The sequence below is a fragment of the Stegodyphus dumicola genome, chromosome X2 (assembly GCF_044657685.1).
Source record: "Stegodyphus dumicola isolate Sdum_Otavi_A_Nest chromosome X2, ASM4465768v1".
NCBI lineage: Eukaryota > Metazoa > Arthropoda > Arachnida > Araneae > Eresidae > Stegodyphus > Stegodyphus dumicola.
Window position 1 is genome coordinate 45639534 of NC_140781.1, and position 19291 is coordinate 45658824.

Sequence of the window (19291 nt, forward strand, 5' to 3'; positions counted from 1 at the left end):
GACTTCAGCAATCAATCTGTTCTCTTCCTTCCAGCATCTGGAAGGAATAAGTATCAGTATCTTCTAAATACATTATAATTTACACTTTCTTAACACTGGATAAAGTTTTGTTTTTGATCGTTTTATTTTCCTTAATTAACTGCTTAATTCACATTCATTCAAGTATTCAAACATGAATTTAACTTTACCCTGGTTCTCCACCATGTGTGGTGTCAAACGGGAATATTCGTGTTTTAGTATTACAACACTTCCCCTAACCACAATGATTTGTTAGAATTCCAACAACCAAATAGACACACCTAAATCGACATACTGACACTCGATCAGCTATGTTTAACATTCTTAAAATTCAAGTGTAGATGGAGAACCCTACAAAACACATTCATTTTAAATTCCCCCTCATTCATCTTTAGACATGCAGGCTTTCGCTCTAAAGCATGATTTTATCTACAGTTTAATACTTAAATTTGAATTCATTTCTTTCGAGTATTTACTTTTAGCATCTAAAATTTTATGCTTCTAGACTAAATTCTACTTTTACATAACTTTCAAGTATTTACGTATATTTACAAAATTCTAATACATATGATTTTTACACTTTACTATACAATGAATAAGATAAAAATAAAATTTTTACTTCACGCTTTCTTCGCAAAGCTGGAGGTACTGAAACTAAATTTCTCATTAATACAAGAATACGAAGTTATTTTACTTTCGGCCAGATTTTGGCTTTAACATAACAGAATTAGTCTTTCGACCAACAGGAACTTCTTGCTCTTAGATTTTATACTTAAAGAAAATAATACTTTTGCCTTAGCTAAATAAAGTAAAACAAAACTAAGTCTCAACCGAGACAAATTGACTTCCGTCAAAACATAGAACTTCGTATTTACGCATAACATTTCGGAACAAAAGAAAAATCTATAGAAGATTTTGATGTACGTGTGAGTAACACGTGCATACGAAAATATCCCTAACATTAACTAGGAAAGCCGAAATCTTAGTTAAGATAGACATGTTATAATTAATAATCAAATTTAATAAGGAAAAGTAACAGTTGCCGGGTACATTATAACGGCTTAAGAAATTCAGAGCACAGTACAGATGCGAGTACACAAGTTCACATATCTCGGCGAAGCAGAGACGCACACATTTGTTGAAGTAGTTCCACTTGACTGCCGGGGAAAATTCTTCTCTCCCCGTCAGCCTGTAGGTTTGCCAAACGGGTTTACTGTTTCGCCAATTGGCGCTTTTCTGTACAGTTTTTAAGTCCGTATCACCTGTTTGGCGCTGCCGCTGCATACTACCTCCGCAGTGTCAACAAAATGTGACATACCGATGCGGGGGTCGGATTAATCGTCCAGAACGGGTGATACAAATGTCCGAAGTTTTTTTCACACTCTTGGAAGCAACTTGAGAAGAGTCCATGGTTACAAAAGCGGGTTTCAGTCTATCTATGGAGATCGTTTGCTTAGTCCCTTTTATTTCGAGATCAAACGTTTTATCTCGTCTTTCTAGCACCTTAAATGGTCCATGATAAGGAGTTTGAAGTGGTTTTCTAACTCCGTCGTGTCGAGCAAAAACATATGTGGACTTGTGAAGGCGTGGATGAATGAAACATGTTCGCTGGCCGTGGCTAGAAGTCGTGGTCGGGCGGACACTGGCAAAGTGAGATTTTAAATCCTCCACAAACTGTTTGGGGGACGCATCCGGAGGTGTCGGATTGAAAAATTCTCCTGGGAGACGGATAGTCTTTCCATACACCAGTTTAGAAGTGGTTGCTCCTATGTCCTCTTTGAGAGCGGCGCGGAAACCCATCAGCAGCGTTGGAAGGGCAGCCACCCAGTCACTGGTGTCGTGCGCTTTTAAGGCAGCTTTCAAAGGACGGTGGAATTCCTCGATCAGTCCATTCGCCTGTGGGTGGTACGGAGACGTCCTGATCCTCTTGATTCCCAATAATTGGGAAAGGGCTCGAAATAAGCCGCTTTCAAACTGTCGCCCTTGGTCGGTAGTAATAACAGTCGGACAACCAAATCGAGTAATCCAGTGGTCATAGAAAGCCTGTGCTACTGTGCGTGCTGTTATGTCTGGTATGGGTACTGCTTCGGGCCATCTAGTAAATCTATCTATCATAGTTAGACAGTAATAATTATTTTGAGAAGGAGGTAGGGGACCAACAAGGTCAAGGTGGACGTGATCAAACCTCTGTGATTGGTCTGGAAACTTCATTAACGGGGTTCTAGTATGCCTGCTTACTTTTGCTTTCTGGCACGGAATGCACTGCCGTGCCCATTTCGCGCAATCTTTGCGGATGGAAGACCAAACAAACCGTGAACATACTAACTTTGTTGATGCGCGAATGCCAGGGTGAGACAAATTGTGCAAGGTGGCAAAAACTTTCTCACGGAATGCCGGAGGAATGTAAGGACGGGCGTTACCTGTTGACACATCGCAATATATCGGCAAGCTACAATTCGGTAAGGTAACTTTTTTGAGATGTAGAACTTTTGACTCTTTAAGCAATGTTTGTAATTCTGGGTCGATTTCTTGCATTTTAGCGATTTCCTCATAGTCGATAGGGTTAGGCATGCTTATTGCTTCTATACGCGAAAGTACGTCGGCAGCGATATTCTCCGAACCTTTTATATGGCGAATTTCAGTGGTGAATTGTGAGATAAAGTCTAACTGCCTAGCCTGACGAGGTGAACACTTATCCAAACGCTGTCGGAATGCATACGTGAGCGGTTTGTGATCGGTGATTAAAGAAAAGTTCCGTGCTTCCAACATATGCTTAAAATGCCTAATAGCAGCATAAGCTGCCAATAGCTCTCGATCATACGCACTATAGTTCCTTTCCGCCTGCGAAAGCTTTCGTGAGAAAAATGCGAGAGGCTGTAAATTTCTATCAACTATTTGTGATAGCGTTCCACCGATCGCGAAGTCTGACGCATCAACCTGTAAAACCAACTGGGCATCTTTCTTCGGGTGTGCCAAAAGAACAGCATTAGCGATTAGCTGTTTGCACTTTTGAAATTCACTCCGCGCTTCCTCAGACAAATTCAGGATTGTCTTATCATTTTTCTTAGCCCCTTTTAAATACGAAGTTAAATGTATTTGATTCTGGGCTACGTTGGGTAAAAATCGACGGTAAAAATTTAAAAATCCTAAAAATCTCTGCAAATCTTTTACCGTTTTAGGAAGTGGGTAGTTAAGTATCGGTTCCACTTTGTTCGTCAGAGGCTTGGTACCATCTTTATTGATTATATGGCCTAAAAAAGATATTTCCGAAACGCCGAAAACACATTTCGAAGCGTTAATTGTCAATCCATATGAAGTTAATCTTTCAAAAACAGTACGTAGGTGAGATTTATGCTCATCTTCCGTATCACTAAATATCAAAATATCATCTAAGTAGACGTAGGCGAATTTTAGATCTCCAAGAATTTCGTTCATAAACCTTTGAAAGGTTTGAGCTGCTCCGCACAGTCCGAAATTTAAAAACGGAAATTCGAAAAGACCAAATGGGGTGCAAACTGCAGTTTTCGGTATATGATCTGGATGGACTGGTATATGATGATATGCCCGAACGATATCAATTTTTGAAAAAATTGTCTTTCCACTAAGCGTATTATTAAAGTCTTGTAAATGCGGGATAGGGTATCGGGTTCGGTGCACGCGTTTAGTTTTCGGTAGTCTCCTACTGGCCGTATGTCGCCCGAACTTTTAGAAACTACATGAAGAGGTGATGACCATGCTGATTTTGATGGTCTACAAATACCTTGATCCATCATAAATTGAAATTCTTTTTTTACTGCTTCATATAACTTAGGGCTTAACCTACGCAGTTTACTGTGCACAGGAGGACCGTTTGTTTCGATGTAATGAACCGTACTATGCTTTACTCTACCCGAATCAGATTTTAACTTCAGTACTTCCGGAAAGTCTTTCAAGATTCTGTGATATGGTGAATCACCAGATATTAACTTTACCGAAAAATAATTTTTAGAATCGGAAAGAGAACCAATACGAGTTAATTTCGTAGTATTGTCGATAAGCCTACCTCGTTTTAAATCGATTAAAAGATCAAAATGCCTTAAAAAGTCGGCTCCTATTATAGGCACTGGTACATCGGCGATTAAAAACTTCCAAGAAAAGTTTCGTCTAAGTCCTAAATTCACAGTTAACAATTTTGTTCCATACGTAGAAATTCTGGAATTATTCGCGGCAAATAATTGAAGCGAATCAGGATGCATTTTCTTAAACTTAGAAGTCGGTGTCACACATGAAACATCCGAGCCCGAATCAATCAAAAAGTTTAAATTTAATCTGTTATCGTAAATATGTAAACGACATGCATGTGCGACTGCCGATGAATTTCGATCGACAGCCGCTACTACTAGTTTTCCTGGGCCGTAGTGTTCTGAGAAAAGGAACAAGGTGCTCGACATTTTCGTGCATTATTACCGAATCGCGAATGAAAATAACAACAATTGTTCACACGCTCTCGGGAATGCCCACGTGAAAAACTACGTGCTTTGTTATGTTGATCCCGGGGGAAATTATTCCTCGTTTTTCCGCGGGAGAGTCGCTCGACTTGTTTACTTAGGGCAGAGATTTCACTCCTTAAGGCCTTAAGCTCCTCGAGGGGGGCACCAGAATCGTTAGGGTTTCTGGGGGAACTCGCCGAAGCTGCCTAGACCGCGAACACGCTGTTGTTCGTTGGCGTGCGCACTTCAGCTATTTTATCAGCCATTTCTGCTAAATTGTCTAAGGATTCCGAACTTATTGATAAAATGGCATGCACCTCGGAAGGTAACCTTTGCAGCCATAATGATTTTAAAAATTCGTCAGTTATACAGTTTCCACCTAATTCTCTCATTTTTCTCAATAAGTGAGATGGTTTGTCGTCCCCTAAATGCAATTCAGAAATAAGTCTGCGTATTTGCTCGCTTTCCGAATCTGAGAATTCTACTATTAACCTAGCTTTAAGGGCATCATATTTAGCCGTCGCTGGGGGATTAAATAAAATATCTGATACTGCGGAAAGAGTTTCAGGGTCTATCGAAGAAACTACGTGGTTGTATTTTGTACTATCGCTACTAATCTTCGCTAAAGCAAAGTTACTTTCAACTTGAATAAACCAAAGTTTAACATTCTTTTTCCATAAAGGGGGAATTTTAACTGCCACGTGTGAGATTTGTGGCTCCTGAACCGCCATATTCGATTCCTCGTTGGTTTGGCCTTCCGATCCTGGCATGGTTGCCAATTATAAATATATCGTAAATCGTAAACTTAATGTTTTGCACTATACCTTATCAAAACAGTATCAATTTAGAATAAAATAATGAAGACATTCAATATCTCAATAAAAGTGTGAGCACAAATATTACCCAAAGATCAATTTTAAACAATCAATAATTAAATTAAAACTATAATTTTAGAGCAAAACATATCACAAAAACATAATTAAGACCAATCACAGATAATTAAAAAAATTTGACCACATACCTGTAAATCCTCCTTAAGTGTGATAAACCACGTGTAATCCGTACGATAAAATGAGGAGGAAATAAATAGGGTGGAGCCTTTATCAGTCATAAGGAAGAGCATTGGCATCAAAATAAGGCATATTTTTAGTTTTTTTAACAAAGATTGAGACAGATAGTCATTAGGGATCGAAACAGAAGGAGCGAGGGACAGGGTCACCAATGATGTACGTGTGAGTAACACGTGCATACGAAAATATCCCTAACATTAACTAGGAAAGCCGAAATCTTAGTTAAGATAGACATGTTACAATTAATAATCAAATTTAATAAGGAAAAGTAACAGTTGCCGGGTACATTATAACGGCTTAAGAAATTCAGAGCACAGTACAGATGCGAGTACACAAGTTAACATATCTCGGCGAAGCAGAGACGCACACATTTGTTGAAGTAGTTCCACTTGACTGCCGGGGAAAATTCTTCTCTCCCCGTCAGCCTGTAGGTTTGCCAAACGGGTTTACTGTTTCGCCAATTGGCGCTTTTCTGTACAGTTTTTAAGTCCGTATCGCCTGTTTGGCGCTGCCGCTGCAATTTTAACTTATCTTTGAGTTTTTGATGATTGGAACTCCGACATCCTCTTCTGGCAGAACTGCTCCCACGTTATGGAAGTCATAGAAGTCAATTGTCTTCTTTGGGTACTTCGAGTTTCATCCATGGTGATTTTTCTTTTTCGCCCTCTGTACGCCGGCCTCTTGAAGTGGTAGTCGTCGGATTCCTGTCTTTTCCGTTTTGCCCCTGGACGGCTGGTCTTGGCGGCTTCCGGTCTGGAATCGTGCTTGAATTTCTTCTGTTGGTGGTGGTCTTTTCGTTCCTGCTGCTGTCTTTTTGTTCTCGTGAACGGCGGCCTTCTTTGCTCCTGACTATCTGGCCCTGGAAGTGGTTTCTTCGACGCAGAATTTCTACTGCGGGGCGTTGTAACTGGTCTTTTCCTCTTTACCAAAGATTCTTTACACGGCGGTGATTTCTTGCACTTCTTGAATGCTGGAGATTGAAAATTTTCATTTCTTCTTTTCGGGACCGTAGCATGACTTGTAGAAGGGCTAGGTTCCTCTTATGTTCTCTGCTTCTTGGGTGGTGGAGCAGGTGACGTTACTTCTAGACCTTCCACTTCTTTTGCGCTTGAGTCCTGCAAGAAACTTTTAAGGATTTCAAAATCATTTTGATTATAATATTTTTTCACCTCGTCGGGACTTGCTTTACAAATTTCCCCTCTCTTGTTCTTAAGGTACAATACGACTCCCTTGATTTCTTGAATTACATAGCGGCCTTCAAATTTTGGAGCTAACTTTACAGAAAAATTGTCTGGGGCACTTGATAAAGAAAATTTCCGCTTTAACACTTTATCCCCAACTTTAAAATCTGCTTCACGGTCTTTTCTATCATAGTACAATTTCTGTCTATTTCTTGCCGTATCCGAACTTTTAACCGCCTGATCAATGAGTTTTTGTACATCTTTTTGTTTGAATTCTTGCTCTCTTTGTTGCACAAAGAATAATTTATCTAGTGGCGTAATTAACTTCCGTCCTAAAAATAATTCTGCTGGAGTTTTCCCCGTAGTATCGTGATTTGCTGTTCTTAAAGCATAAGCTAACTCATTTATGTAGCCATCCCAGCGCTTGTGATGTGTGCTCACGTAACTGCGAATTATTTTTACTATGTTTTTATTAACTCTTTCTGCTATGTTAGCCTGTGGTCTATACGGAACCATTTTGATATGGCGTATGCCAAGTCCAGTGCATATGTTTTCAAATATTTGGCTAACGAATTGCTTACCGTTATCGCTAATGACTTTTATCGGTGCACCGTATTTTAAAATGTATCTGTGTAAGAATGCATCTGCGACTGTTTTGGCTGACGAGCGTTTAAGTGGAACAATTTCTGTCCATTTTGAAAAATGATCTACAATTACTAAAAGAAAACGATTCTTATTTAACTCACTCTGGGGGAAAGGACCAAGAAGATCTATGCCTAAAATTTCATTCGGAAATGTAGCGCGAATGCTATTTAAGTACCCGGCCGGGCTGTAATTAATATCATGTATTAACTGACATTGATTGCAGGACCTGACATACGCAGTTACTATTTTGTATAATTGCGGGAAATATACCGCCTCGCGTACCCTTTTTAAAGTATTTCTGACCCCTAAATGACCCGCTGTTTTCGCGTCGTGTAATTCCTTCAAAATGCTTAATCGAAGCGAGGCTGGGATGACTGGTTTATATTCGAAATTTTCGTTTGTTGTTTTCGTATAAAATAATAAATTATCTATTATTTCATAGTTTACTGCTCTACTTCTTATTGAATGAATATCTGTGCGTTCAAAGCTTTCGGGGTCTTTCAAATACGCATATATACTTCCAAATTCAGGATCAGCTTTCAATTCAGCAATAATTGTTTCTCTAGAATCTAAAGTTTTTGAAGTCAACACAGCGCATTTGAGTTCATTGCCTTCATCGTCCAGTTTTATACGAGATAGTGCGTCAGCAACATTGTTTTCCTTACCCGGCTTATATTTAATTACTAGGTTACACTCTTGAAGTTTTAAAGCCCATCTTATTAACCTGGGCGTTAGTTTTTTCCCCGAGTAAAGTCTACCAACAGCCGCATGATCCGAAAAGACTGTTACTGGCGCTTTACCGAAATAAACTCGAAATTTGTGTGCAGCCATTAATACAGCTAATGTTTCTCTCTCTGTAGCTGTATAATTCTTTTGCGTAGGGTTTAAAGTTTTACTAAAAAATGCCAAAGGATGGCCATTTTGCATGAGAACCGCACCTACGGCATAGTCCGAAGCATCTGCTGCAATTTGCAGGGAATTTCAAAACAGGGGCATTGATGAGTGCTTCTTTTAACCTCTCAAATGCAGTATTTGCTTCTGCTGTCCACGTAAATTTACTTTTCTTTCTTTTAATTACTAACAAGGGTTCAACAATATTCGCAAAATCTTTTATGAACCACCGATAATAAGAACATAACCCAAGGAAAGAAGAAAGTTTCTTGGCGGTGTTGGGTGGTGGGAAAATCTTGATGGCTTTTATTTTTGAATCCTGAGTTTCTATACCCTTTTGCGAAATTTTATTACCCAGATATTTAAGTTCTTTAGTTGCGAACTTGCATTTTGATGCGTTAATTGTAAGACCGGCCTCTTTTAATAATTTAAAAACCTCTTCTAAGTCTTTAATATGTTGTTCCAATGTACTACTCGTTATAATTATATCATCTAGATAGATTAAAGTCAATTTTCGTAGGACAGGCTTTAGAACAATGTCCATAGCTCTCTGGAATGTTGACGGGGCCCCACACAACCCAAAGGGCATGCTTAAAAATGCATAAGTGCCCGATTTTCTGATAAACGCGGTTTTATGTATGTATTCGGGTCTCATAGCTATTTGATAGTAGCCAGACGTTAAGTCCAACGTAGTCATGTATCTCGTAGACTTAATCTTTCTAATAATTTCCGCTATAACCGGCAAAGGGTAAACTGGGAACTTAATAACACTATTAAGCTTTCTGTAATCGATAGCAAACCTCCAAGCCCTTTTATCCGAAGGAGGAAACTCATTCTTTTTCCTACATAGTACGACTGGACTCTCCTACTCACTATTTATGGGCGTTATTATTTTGTTCTTCAACATTTCCTGAATGTGTTCTTCGATGATTTGCTCTTTTTGTTTATCATACCGGTAAGGTTTAGTCCTACAGGGTTTGTCGGCAGTTAACTGTATCTCATGCGTAACAATTTGACAATTACTAGGCCGTTCTGAAAACAAGTTCGAAAAAGTACTCACCACTTGCTGGATGTCTTGGCTTTCATGGTCATTCAAATGGCTAAGGTCGACTTGCGGTTGTTCCACTGGCTCCACCACCCTCCGATCCATTTCCAGCATAATTGAATTTTCCTGAAAATTCAGTTTCACCTTCGCGGCTTTTTAAAACTCCATACCTAAAATAACTGGACTTTGCAAGTTTTTTACCACAAAAATTAATACTTTAAGGCTTTCATTTTTTACCTGTATTTGTAATGATAATTTGCCAATACATTGACAAGTTTGTCCTTGCGCTGCTATGATTTCTGTGTTTTTATTTTTAAATAATCGTAACCTATTAAAATTCTTCTTAAAAAAAGTATCACTCATAAAATTAACTTCTGCCCCTGTATCGATGAGGGCTTCTACTGGTACATCGCCAACCAGGACTTGTATAATCGGTAATTGTGAGTTCTTTACGACGACCGTATTTAGGTATCTTCTTGAATGTTTTTTCGAAACTTCCGGGGTCTGGACCCTCGCTTTTACAGGCCCCTCTACTCGTTTAAAGCTTTCCTTTCAACTTCTGCCTTCTGGGTACGCGGACGGTTGTTTTCAAATTTCCTTTTTGGGCCTTGACCTTCGAGCTTCGATGAGTTAGCTTGATAGCTCTTTTCCTCATAAGAGCGATTTGTGTTTCTGGCCTGTTCAGTTGAGGATTGCCTTCGGAGACCTTGAGAATACGATGCCCCTCTAGCTTTTTCCACTATTCTGCGATTTTGGAACTTGACCGCCAACTCGAAGAGTTCCTGCAAGGTGCTTGGGTTCCGAATTTCGAAGTAATCTTGAGCAGCAGATAGCAATCTTGGTAAGATTATTTCAATAATCTCCGCGTCGGGTTTCTTCCCATACAGCATATCCGTCAGCTTAATTTTTCGCAGCATAAAGTCCGTCAACTCTTCTATATTACGTTGATAAAAACTATACAGTTCGGCTTCTAGCTTTGCTCGGTCTTTCACTATGGGAAAGGCCTTTAATAATGATTTTTTGAAATTTTCAAAGGTATATGTTTGGCCTCCGAATTCCCCTAATAAAAATTTACCTATATTCTTCCACCATAGCGAGGCCTGTCCTCTTAGTGCAGACGTGGCAATGGCAACTTTTTGTCTTTCAGGCACAGGGTATAGCTGGAAATCATTTTCGAGACCTTCTAAGAATATCACCACCGAATTTTTTCCGTCGAAATTGACGTTTGGCTTGATTGATGCTCTCATCGTCTGGACCAGGTATCCAAATCCTTCCAATTGGCTTGCCATTTCTGGTTGTTGGAATTGTACAGGAGCTTCCATCCAGTTTTCGGCCATTTCAGTTCGAAAAGTGTTCGGGCGCCAATGTGATGTTGTGTGGCCCCAACTTGCCCGCAACCGTAGTAGTGACTGCTATGAACTGAAAATTACACAAACTCTTAAGAAGGGTTTAACTCCCTTTTTATTCCACTTTAGAAGTTACAGATGCATTCACTTGACGCTCACAAACTACGCCGACGCGACGGTTAACTAAAAATCGAAAAATACAACTAAAAATAAATAATCAGGATGAATAAATAACAAGGTCACTACCTACGAGGCTCTATAAACGTGACTAACTTAACCGCGTTCTAAGATACAGCTGAGGTTTCAGCAAACTTTCTGAATAAGAAGTTAAAAGATTCAACTAACTGCCGAAGTAGGCTCACAGGCCGAAACCCGCGGTTCTTAAATTTCTACCTAGCAACCTTCACGCTCGTGAATCAAGAAAGCACACCTACAAACTCGTTTCCCTTCTATTTAACTCAAATTACTTCTGCTAAATATTTGAATACTCTGCGCGTTCTACTAAAATTTACATACTCTGGCATTGGCAACAAGTAAAGGCTTGACAGGAAAGATATCTTAAAATAAATGTTAGTTAAAATAAATATAAACCATACAGTATAACCAAATGTTAGTTGAACTAATAAAGTGAGTGATATTATGAAATAGGATGTGATTAATTAAACCTTAAACCTTCAGCCATAGTGACGTTTAAACTCTATTCCAGTGATATTTTCAGCATCTTAACGATGGGGAATGTCATGTTGGTATTCTAAATAATAATCACATTGTCTACGAAGAGACCAAATATCGTATTTGTGTTGCATAAAACAATAACATTGTTATATGTAAACATTGAATGGGCGTTGTATCCTGGAAAAATGTGCATGCTCCATATTTCACTAAATTTTAAGCTGCATAATTAGAAACAATGATTAATCCCTTTTCAAATTTTAGAACTGCACCCGTCCACATAAAATAACAATTAGCATTCCAGATAGGTAATGCGAGTCTTATTTAGGACACCAGTAGACATACACTCTCGTTAAAGTGTTAATATCAGCAGGCTGTGTTATAATGTGTCCAACTGAAATTTTAGGATATTTTAATAATGGAAGTTACATTTCTCCTTGGATTAAATTTGTTAATTTTGAATGAAAGAAAAACATTATACTAAATGTATTTTTTAGGAAATTCATGCTTCATTGAATAAAACTGGTAATAAGAAATGGATGGCATTTCAGGTAACCATTCTATAAAAAATAAATTTAACCTTTCAAAAGCACTTGAGCAGATCAAAAGTATATTTCCAGTGGACAATTTCAGCCTGAATTTTGGGATCTTATGATAGCTGTGAATCAAGCGGAGAAAATATATAATTAATAAAGGTCTGTCAATATAATATATTGAGCTTGAAAAGTAAAATAATTACATAATGCTTTTGTAGTAGACATATTCGTTTCCTATAAGTTAAAAGCTAATAAATATTTCTTTATCTTCTTTTGCATTACATTGATGTCTCCTTATAATAAACCTTTAAAAGTTACGAATTTTAAATACAAATTTTATATAAAACCATGTAAAACATTGATGGCTGAAGGGCTAAATAAGTCCATAGTTCTATAGTAAAAAACGCATCTATAGTTACGTAGTAAAAAACAACGTCTACATATGTCTTTAAATTCCCTAATACTATTTGGAGATTTATTCAGCATATTAATATAAAATATCATCTGATCACATACGTAATATGCAGTAGTTAAAAAAGAGTCTGCAGTTTTGTAGTTAAAAAAAGACTGTGCATAAGTCTTTTAATAACAGTGTACTATATGGAGATTTTATTAAGTATAATAAAATGAAATGGGGCATAAAAATATTATGTAATGTGTGTGTTTGTATTAAATGTATCTTTAAACCTATTCTTAATCGCCTAGAAATATCTGATTATTCGTTGCTTTTTAGATTTCCATATTAAATTCTGTAGTTATGAAAAAGTGAAAAAAAGAAAAAAAAATTGTAGGTCTGTAATTTAGAAAAGAGACTTGCTTAAGTCTTTGAGTGTTAGTGTACCATTTGGAATTTTTATTAAGTAAATTGAAATTAATTGTTGTGTAATAGATATTATGAAATTTCATATTTATATTAAGTGTATCTTTAAACGTAATTTTCTTAGTCACCTTTGAATATATTATTATTCCTTTGATTTTTAGATTTCCATTTTATTCCATATTAAAATCTAAAGTTATGAAAGAAAAAAAAAGTACTTTTAAAAAAGACTCTGCATATGTCTTTGAATGTCAGTGTACTATTTGGAAGTTTTATTGAATATATTAAAATTAAATGTCGCGTAATAAATATTATGTAACATGTACGTGTCCATTAAATGTACCTTGAAAAATAAATTTCTTAGTCGCCTCTGAATATCTGATTATTCGTTTGCTTTTTATATTTCCATATTATTCCATATTAAATTCTGTTGTTGTAAAAGCTAAACCTAGCTGCTGTTTAGATTTCAATATTATTCGACATTCAATTCTGTAGTTATAAAAGCCAAAAAAAAAAAACATTTAGTTTTTAAAAAAGACTGTGCATAAGACTTTGAATGTAGTTTTTATTAAATATATTAAAATGAAATGTCGCGTAATAAATATTATGTAACATGTACGTTTCCATTAACCCTTTGACACGCGCGATATTATTTTTATAATTTTTTTAACTAAAAACTCTAGAAAACGAATATTATGATCCTAGAGACAAATAATATATGAATTTTAAAAAATCTACTCTTGCCCATTGTTCTGTGGGTGGTGGTCGCACTGTGAAACCACCGCGCGTTTAGGACTTTGAAACTTACCTAGGTATTTAGGGGAAAAAACTTACCTTTCTCCGTGCGCGTTTCCAATAAATGACGAAATTTACGAATTTTTAAAAAAAAATGTATGTAGGAATTGCATAATATATAATTTTTTTACATTATTTTGCAAAGTAAATCGTCAGGAAAAATTAAAAAATAAACATTTATGTAATTTTTCTATAGCAGTGAAAATATAAGTACCTACATAATAAGGACGTTTGGCTAAATGATTAAAAAACTCAGTAAAATAAGGATAAAAAAAAGACTCAGTGTTTCTTTTTATTTTTTTATTTTTTTAATTATTTTTTAAATTTCAAAGAACAAATATTTTTTGTGACACTGTTCAAAGCATGTTTTGTCTTTTTGGTACATGCATAGACCCACATTGCACGTTTTGCACATGTATCTTCTATGAGGTTTCTTCCTTGTGCAACAAAATGTACACTGCCTGGATCTAAATTTCATTGGTTTATGTCCAGCGTTATTAGTTTCTTTTCATCTGGCACATGAAATTTGTGTTTTTTTTTATGGTAATGGAGCGGTTTGGTCTTTTTAGCTTTGGTACGGATCATTAGTTTTCCATTCATACTTATTTTATTCGTATTTCGTCCCAAAATATTCAGAAAATATTTTTAATTTAAATAAAACTTTACGCAATTTCTATTTTTAATTATAGAAAAGTATATTTACATTAAATTTAAACCACATGAAATAATTTATAAAATCACAATACTATAACTTGGAAAGCAAGTGTGTTGATGTCAGAGAAATGTCTCTGGAAAAGAAAGACCTTTTTACTGGGCAGGAGCATGTATTGTTTAGTAATAAAATAACTCTGTGGTTTCAAAACCCCTTATCTATATCAGGGTAAAAATAAACATTCCAATTTGAGAAGCAAGCAAACGCCATTGTGAAGAGCAGTGGTTTCAGGTCGCCGCTTTTTCAGATGGCCCAGACTTTCCTTTCCCCCATCGATGACGAATAGCTGATAGCTTTGCACTTTGTAATCGATTACGAAGTCTCGATACTTTGTTTACGTTTTATGCGGAATTGTGGTAAGGTTGTATGTGGAAAATCTTGCGGAATTGATAAAGGCCGCTCTTCATATTTAATTTTTTTTGTCTTAATGTATACGAGAGTGGACACAATACGAATAAATCTCTATGCTACAGTCAATTATTTCCATTATTCGAATTAATTCATCGTGAGAACTTTAAAAGTCTTAATAAACAGAAACTTACTCATATTGCTGATACAAAAGTATTGATATGCTTTGTTCAGTTCTCTTGTTAATAAAAAAACAGCAATTGTGCGTGTAATAACAGTAAAAAATAGTGAAAGTTTACATATGTCTGTATTGTAGTAGTAATAATGCATGATAAGTAGTAATAATGCATGATTATAAAATAAATATTAGAATCTACTGAAGTAATAATTATATATGTTAGAACACAAGAAAATAATCTAAATTTTTATTTATTTTAGTGATCTGTATTTCATTTTTTAATTATGTTCATAGAGTTCTATTTTAAATTTCCTCCAAAAAGCAGAGATGCGTGTCCTAAATTTTACTAATTTGTACCTAATTTGTACTGAAAAACACAAAATTATGTTCAAAGAAAAGAAATTCATAAATTCTGCATTGCCTACGATTGCTAGTTAAAAAAATCATGTTTTCCATTTCTCCACATCGAAAAATTATACTAGGGGGGGAGACACCACTTCATTTGACATTTGATGTTTTATATCAATAAAAATCCCATGGTTTTTAACCATTGAGTCTAATTTTAATCCCTCTTCATTGTTAGCTCTTAAGGAAATTTGCTTCTTATTTGCGTTTTGGTCTCTCTCTGTCAGTAGCGGTATTAAGGATTTGGTTTTTATCATTTAACCAAACTCTCCAGTTTCTTCTGTTGCTTCTCTTTCCTTACACCCAGTGTGCATGCCGTGCTGAATGCCTTATTTCAGATTCAAAATGTATAGACAGAGAACAGTACCAGGACGACAAAAGTGGTAATTTAACAACATAAATAACATTGGCATCAATTATCCTCTCCCTAAGACAACCACTTCCGTAGAAAAAATTTTATAGCAGGTGTGCCTGGCTGTCACTGTATTTTATGATTTAAAATTAATTAGTACGTTCGTTTTAATACTGATGCAATTTAAAGTTTTTTCTTAGTTCAAACAACCCATGTTACTGATCAAAAAGTAGTATCTTACGATTATCAGTCATATTATTAAAAATTTCAAAATGGCTTTTGGAAATTTACCTTCTTACACAATGATTTGCAGTTTGGCAAAAAATCTTTCACAAGTTGGTCTTACTATGGGCAAGTATTGAATTTTGTTTCCGAAATGATAACCAGTAATTTTGCTTAGAGTTAAAAATCATTTCTATGGTATATGTACATCTTTTTAGCTCTTAATGTACTTCAGAAGTTCCTTTTCTTATGCCATAAGGCATGTGTAAAATAAGCTTATTTCCTTGTATTATTATTAAGCCATCTAGAAAAAGCCTTCCTGACAACTGATCACTGAAACTTATGCCGTACCTTATCAGGGTCAATGTTCCTTCTTACCTTCTTCGGGAACATGCAAGGACCTGACTCGGAACAGAGAGCTTACTAAAGCTATGTTCACTAATTGTGGGAAGTAGACAGGATACACAAGAAGGGTATACAAAACCCTTTATTTTTCTCTATTTACAAAAACTTCCGTACTTCGGAATACACCGACCCGCTACTTGGGGTCTAACGTAAAAATATAAAAATAGAACTAAACTCTAATTTAACTTTAAAATAATAAACGTGGAAGATTGGCCTTATATTAACAGGAAGCGTATGTAGTACAGAGAACTGTGAACACTACAATACGTTTCAATTTATCAAGAGGATTAAAACCTCCGGCCTGGAAGGCAACCAGCAACTGCGTAACTTCTAAGGTAAGCGGCCTGCTTCGACTCACTGCTTCCTCTCTCTCGCTTGGCAAAAAGCCACAACTTAAATACTTGGCGTTCGCCAGACAAACTTTGCATAAAAACCTTAACGCTTATAATTCTGGCCGGAAGTAGAAAATAAGAAGTGATAGTAAAGATTTAAAATAAAATAAACGTTAGTAAAACTTAAGATCCTTACATACTTCCCGCCAGAGTTAATTAGTTTGAAACTGAGGTCTAAAATGACCTTGTTGAAAACTTTTAGCTCTAGAATCTAACGTGAGGCCAATCTTTTACAACTATTTTTCGCTAGAAACTAGAAATTTAAAAGAAAGAAATTTGTTTTTACAATATCAGCTCCCAGGATACACAATTTTTTTTCATCTGTACTGCATCCAAACAGGAGCTCTTATTCAAATCTGGTTCCTTCCAGAGATCTGGAAGGAAAACTAGTTTAATGAAATGTTACACAATGAAATGGCAAGTAACATGTATAATTATATTTCTCTTAACATTCTTATTTCATTCATGACTATTTTAATTATCTCTCCCCGTGCTCTCTAACATGTGTTGTAAAAGAACACCAAACACGAATGTGTTTCTGTCTACGTGTTCCACACTTCCTCCTACAATCAAAACACTAACGTGTTAAAATTCAACATGCCAAGACCTCGTAACACACCCTAATTCCAACTCTAAACCCTGAGGTACTATTCTGAAAGTGGCTAACTCTGAAGTGTAGCGTCAGAGAGCCTAACTACGTCATTCAACCTTTAACACATATTCACCATGATTTAGTCTTTTTACAGTCACACGAATAAAAAAAAAATTTTAACATTCACTTTTACCATATCACGGTATTTCTTAACATTTAAAATAACAGTTCACATTGTATATAAGAACATATCAACATGCCGTTAATTTTATACATTTGAAAACATACATTAGTAGTACATTGTTAACTTCTATTCTTTTCAAAGCAAGTGCCAATTCTTTCTACATTGAAATAATACATTTCAAAAAGTCTTTCAGACTAAACTTCTTTCCTGCTAGAATGTTTTAAATAAAATTTATACAATAACTTTTTACAATATTTAAGTCTTTACACAACGCTATTATACATCAACTTTAGTTTTACGCGCGAGTAATTGAAAAACATAATACCAAAATTGGTAACAACTCATTTCTCGCCCTTTTGGCGATAAAGGTAGACCTCGCATGAGGTAAAACTTCTTGAAATCTGCCACTTGCAGTAAGAATGAAAGATTAACTTAATGTTTGCAAAGTAACATAAAATTTTGCTTATCTTTGTGATATTCGGACATCCTTTTCTGGGCCCATTCCTTAAAGGTATTGCAGATAGTTGTTTGATTTATCCTCCTTCTTGTACGGGCTCGCCCTTCAGTGCCTTCCTCTCGATGCTTTCTTTTTTCTCCAGTTCGGTCACCCTTGAATACCTTCTTTTTTGCTTCTGTCTGTGGTCTTGGTCGTTTGATGGCAGCTGGTCTTGGCGGAACCGGGAACCTTCTTTCGTGTTCCTGCTTGGACCTCGTTGCTGGCCGTTCAAATTTTCCTTGTAACTTTTCCTCCGCCGCTGATGGCCCTTCCGCAGTTCGGCGACATTTGCTGCGGAGAGTCCTGTCGGATGAGTAGATCTTCCGTTTTAGAGCCGGGTTATAGTTGCCGTCATTTCTCCTGGTTCTCTTCACATACGTCGTCCTTCTCCCTTCTTCATTCTGGGGGTGTTCGTGAACTCTCTTTTCTGGACGGTGGAATGGTTTCTTTTTCTTGCTACCTTCAATTTTTCCGCGGGGAAATTTTCTTTTCACTTGCTCCTGCCTCTTAATGGCTTGCCCTTGTACTTGTCGTTTTTCCACCTCTGGAGCTTGTGCCTGCGGTGTCTGCCGTGCCGGATCCTGCAAAAGATCTGAAAATATTTGCATTTTATTACGATCAAAGTAGGGTTTGATTTGATCAATGTTTGCGGAGCAGGTTTCACCATTTCTGGCTTTTAACACTACTACAGCGTGAGTTATTTTTTCTATAACATATGGTCCTTCAAATTGTGGAAAAAATTTGGCAGTCTTATCTTCTGGTGCTGAAGAAAGTGAATTCTTAATTTTTAAAACTTCATCCCCTACTTTATAAGTTACTCCCCGTCGTTTCAAGTCATAATATAATTTTTGTTTTCTCTGTGCTACTTCAGTATTCTTCTTTGCTTCCTTAATTAGTTTTTCTCTATCACCCATTTTAAATTCTGGGGCTCTTTGTTGCACATAAAATAATTTATCTAACGGCGTTATAATCTTTCTGCCTAGAAATAACTCAGCAGGAGTTTTGCCCGTTGTATCATGTTTTGCGGTCCTAAGGGCGAAAGCAAATTCATTGACATAGTTATCCCAGCTTTTATGAAAATTTTTAACATAACTACGGATAATTTTCACTATATTTCTATTGACCCGTTCCGCTATATTTGATTGCGGCCGATACGGGACCAATTTTAAATGACGTATGCCCAGTTTTTGGCACATGTCTTCAAATATATTACTTACAAATTGAGGACCATTATCCGATATAACTTTTAGGGGCGCCCCGTATTTTAAAATATATTTATTTAAAATAGAATCAGTAACTAATTTCGCGGAGGCTCGTTTTAAGGGAACAATTTCGGTCCATTTACTAAAATGATCAACCATAACAAGGTGATAGCGACTTTTATTTAACTGACTTTTTGGGAAAGGGCCCAATAAATCGATGCCAATTATTTCATTTGGAAATTCGGATTTAATACTATTTAGAAACCCGGCCGGGCGGAAATTAATATAATTAACTGCTTGACATGTTGGGCAGGACTG